Here is a 4,622-nt window from a genome sequence, read left to right as displayed (position 1 = left end):
TCCATAACGAATGTAGTTTTGTTCAAAAAAGCTCATCATTTATGTCCAAAAATCTCCGTCTCGTTAGCACATGATGTAAGCCAGCCGGACTTCTCGTCATGAACGAGGGGAAAAAATATATTTCCGTTCGTTCAAACATGTCAAACGTTGTATAGCATAAATCATTAGGGCCTTTTTTAACCAGAACATGAATAATATTCAAGGTGGACGAATGCATACTCTTTTATAACGTATTGGAACGAGGGTACCCAACATGAAGTAGCGCGCCAGGTGTCTAATGGGACATCACCGTTCCATGGCTCTTGTTCGGTCAGATCTCCCTCCAGAAGACTCAAAACACTTTGTAAAGGCTGGTGACATCTAGTGGAAGCAATAGGAAGTGCCAAAATATTCCTAAACCCCTGTGTTTTTCAATGGGATAGGTTTAAAGTCAATACAACACATCAGGTATCCACTTCCTGTCAGAAAATGTCTCAGGGTTTTGCCTGCCAAATGAGTTCTGTTATACTCACAGACACCATTCAAACAGTTTTGGAAACTTTAGAGTGTTTTCTATCCATATATAATAAGTATATGCATATTCTAGTTACTGGGTAGGATTAGTAACCAGATTAAATCGGGTACATTTTTTTTATCCAGACGTGCAAATGCTGCCCCCTAGACCCAACAGGTTAACCTGTTGGGGATAGGGGGCAGTATTTGCACGGCCGGATAAAAAACGTACCCGATTTAATCTGGTTACTACTCCTGCCCAGTAACTAGAATATGCATATAATTATTGGCTTTGGATAGAAAACACCCTAAAGTTTCTAAAAAGTTTGCTAGTTCTGAACGTCACATGCTAATGTAAAAAGCTGTTTTTTGATATAAATATGAACTTGATTGAACAAATCATGCATGTATTGTATAACATAATGTCCTAGGGTTGTCATCTGATAAAGATCATCAAAGGTTAGTGCTGCATTTAGCTTGGTTTGGGTTTATGTGACATTATATGCTAGCTTGAAAAATGGGTGTCTGATTATTTCTGTCTGGGTATTCTGCTGACATAATCTAATGTTTTGCTTTCGTTGTAAAGCCTTTTTGAAATCGGACAGTGTGGTTAGATTAATGAGAGTCTTGTCTTTAAAATGTAAAATGTAAAATAGTCATATGTTTGAGAAATTGAAGTATTAGCATTTCTAAGGTATTTGAATAATGCACCACGGGATTCAACTGGCTGTTGAGTAGGTGGGACGATTTCGTCCCGCCGACCCTAGAGAGGTTAAGTTTCAGCTTTGCAACCATACTCCCACCGGAACCCAAAGACTTTGGTTTCCCGGACGCTGCCCGGCGGGTCATGGGAATAACGCAGCCGGATCGTTAGTTTATGGCATCGTTTATGGTTGGAACTATGACGGTATCTGATCGTCTTCGAACCTCCGACTTTCGTTCTTGATTAATGAAAACATTCTTGGCAAATGCTTTCGCTTTCGTCCGTCTTGCGCCGGTCCAAGAATTTCACCTCTAGCGGCACAATACGAATGCCCCCGGCCTTCCCTCTTAATCATGGCCCCAGTTCAGAAGAAAAACCCACAAAATAGAACCGGAGTCCTATTCCATTATTCCTAGCTGCGGTATTCAGGCGACCGGGCCTGCTTTGAACACTCTAATTATTTCAAAGTAAACGCTTCGGACCCAGCGGGACACTCAGTTAAGAGCATCGAGGGGGCGCCGAGAGGCAGGGGCTGGGACAGGCGGTAGCTCAGCTCGCGGCGGACCGCCAGCTCGATTCCGAGATCCAACTACAAGCTTTTTAACTGCAGCAACTTTAAGATACGCTATTGGAGCTAGAATTACCGCGGCTGCTGGCACCAGACTTTCCCTCCAATGGATCCTCGTTAAAGGATTTAAAGTGTACTCATTCCAATTACAGAGCCTCGAAAGAGTCCTGTATTGTTATTTTTCGTCACTACCTCCCCGAGTCGGGAGTGGGTAATTTGCGCGCCTGCTGCCTTCCTTGGATGTGGTAGCCGTTTCTCAGGCTCCCTCTCCGGAATCGAACCCTGATTCCCCGTTACCCGTGGTCACCATGGTAGGCACAGAAAGTACCATCGAAAGTTGATAGGTCAGACATTCGAATGAGACGTCACCGCCACAAAGGGCGCGCGATCGGCTCGAGGTTATCTAGAGTCACCAAAGTGGCCGGGGCAACCGAGATTGGCCCGCATGGGTTTTCGGTCTGATAAATGTACGCATCCCCGGAGGTCAGCGCTCATCTGCATGTATTAGCTCTAGAATTTCCACAGTTATCCAAGTAACGTTGGAGCGATCAAAGGAACCATAACTGATTTAATGAGCCATTCGCAGTTTCACTGTACCGGCCGTGTGTACTTAGACTTGCATGGCTTAATCTTTGAGACAAGCATATGCTACTGGCAGGATCAACCAGGTAGCCACTCACAACATAGAGGTTGTACCCGGGCACACTAAGCGGAGAACAGCCAGGGACCACTCCTATCCTGTGAGGGGAGGAGGCCCTAGGTCAATCCACCGTGTGCCCAGCGGGAGGCCCTGAACTGCCCGTGGCCGGAGCCACAGGTGCCGGGGCACCACTCAACAGGTATCTTGTCTTAGCTGGAGGGTTTATTCGGAACGCCATCAACGTGGATAAAAGACAGGGTTTGAGAAATACATGTGTTTCTGGCGCCGGTACGGCATGGGTGAACGTCATCCGCAGGCATCGCTACCTGGGTACTCCACTCCCCGAACCGGAACACCAATGTAGGGCCACTGAGACAGACGGGTCGGCTAGATCTCGCACGAACGGAGCGCGGCTGAAGCTTGTCATCAAGGCGGGGATAACCGTCTCCGACCGGGGCTCCCCCGATAGAGGCAATTCCACGTGGGGCGGGAGTAACCGTCCGTCTGAACACCGACCAAAGGCCGGCCGACAGGGGCCCTCCCAGGTGGAAATAGAATGCAAATCGGTCAGAAGATGTAAAACAGGCTCGACAACAGAGGACAACCATGGATACGCAACGTGTGGCAAGCTGGGACAAGAACCATGGTCATGGAGGACCCATAGAGCACCATCCTGCGGGCCCAACTCAATGAGGTACAGCATGAGGGAATTATATAGCTTTTTAAAAAATACTCTGAAAATTCTCCAAAAATCTCTGAAAATCGGCTATGCTTCACTTCTCAGAAATTGCACTATGTTTTATTTTTGAGTTACCAGGACCATTTATTAAAAAAGGTTTTAAATACTTTTAAAGGCCATCACCACCCCCATTACACATGTTTCAGCACCCCACTGCGGTCCCATGTCAGTGGGATAAAGAATGAGTGTTTTATGGATGTTTTAAGGTACGGTGGGGACGTGTCCGTAGCATGTGCACCTGGTATTATTTTGGGTTACCAGGTCTAAATTTTAAAAACGGTTTTAAATACTTTTAAAGGGTATACAGACCTACATACCCACCCTGAGAGCACCCTACTACGGGCCCAAGTCAATGGGGGCCGGCCTGGCTGATTTATGGAAGTTTAAAAAAATTATCAGAAAAAAGACTAAGTCCAAAAATCTCTGAAAATCGGCTATGTTTCACTTCTCAGAAATTGCACTATGTTTTATTTTTGGGTTACCAGGACCATTTAAAAAAAACGGTTTTAAATACTTTTAACCTCTCTGGGCTAGGCGGGACGAATTCGTCCCACCTACGTAACAGCCAGTTGAATCCTGTGGCGCGATTTTCAAAACCTTTGAAATGCTATTACTTAAATTTCTCAAACATATGACTATTTTACAGCTATTTAAAGACAAGACTCTCGTTAATCTAACCACACTGTCCGATTTCAAAAAGGCTTTACAACGAAAGCGAAAACATTGGATTATGTCAGCAGAGTACCCAGACAGAAATAATCAGACACCCATTTTTCAAGCTAGCATATAATGTCACATAAACCCAAACCAAGCTAAATGCAGCACTAACCTTTGATGATCTTCATCAGATGACACACCTAGGACATTATGTTATACAATACATGCATGTTTTGTTCAATCAAGTTCATATTTATATCAAAAACCAGCTTTTTACATTAGCATGTGACGTTCAGAACTAGCATACCCCCCGCAAACTTCCGGCGAATTTACTAACAATTTACTAAATTACTCACGATAAACGTTCACAAAAAGCATAACAATTATTTTAAGAATTATAGATACATTACTCCTCTATGCACTCGATATGTCCGATTTTAAAATAGCTTTTCGGTGAAAGCACATTTTGCAATATTCTAAGTAGATAGCCTGGCATCACAGGGCTAGCTATTTAGACACCCACCAAGTTTAGCCTTCACCAAAGTCAGGTTTACTATTAGAAAAGTTTGATTACCTTTCCTGTTCTTCGTCAGAATGCACTCCCAGGACTTCTACTTCAATAACAAATGTTGGTATGGTCCAAAATAATCCATAGTTATGTTCCAACAGCGACGTTTTGTTCGTGCGTTCTAGACACTATCCCAATGGTAAATAACGGTCGTGCGCACGGTGCATTTCGTGACAAAAGATTTCTAAATATTTCATTACCGTACTTCGAAGCATGTCAACCGCTATTTAAAATCAATTTTTATGCCATTTTTCT

General features: G+C 44.0%; 1 pseudogene; it reads right to left on the bottom strand.

The window, feature by feature from the left end:
• Window positions 1–1,220: 1,220 nt before the first annotated feature.
• On the bottom strand, window positions 1,221–2,434 carry LOC145861478 (uncharacterized; annotated as a pseudogene).
• Between the last annotated feature and the right edge of the window lie 2,188 nt (window positions 2,435–4,622).

The sequence above is a fragment of the Salmo salar genome, chromosome 17 (assembly GCF_965601325.2).
Source record: "Salmo salar chromosome 17, fSalSal1, whole genome shotgun sequence".
NCBI lineage: Eukaryota > Metazoa > Chordata > Actinopteri > Salmoniformes > Salmonidae > Salmo > Salmo salar.
Note: the sequence above shows the minus strand (reverse complement) of the source record. Positions and strands in the feature narration are given on the sequence as shown.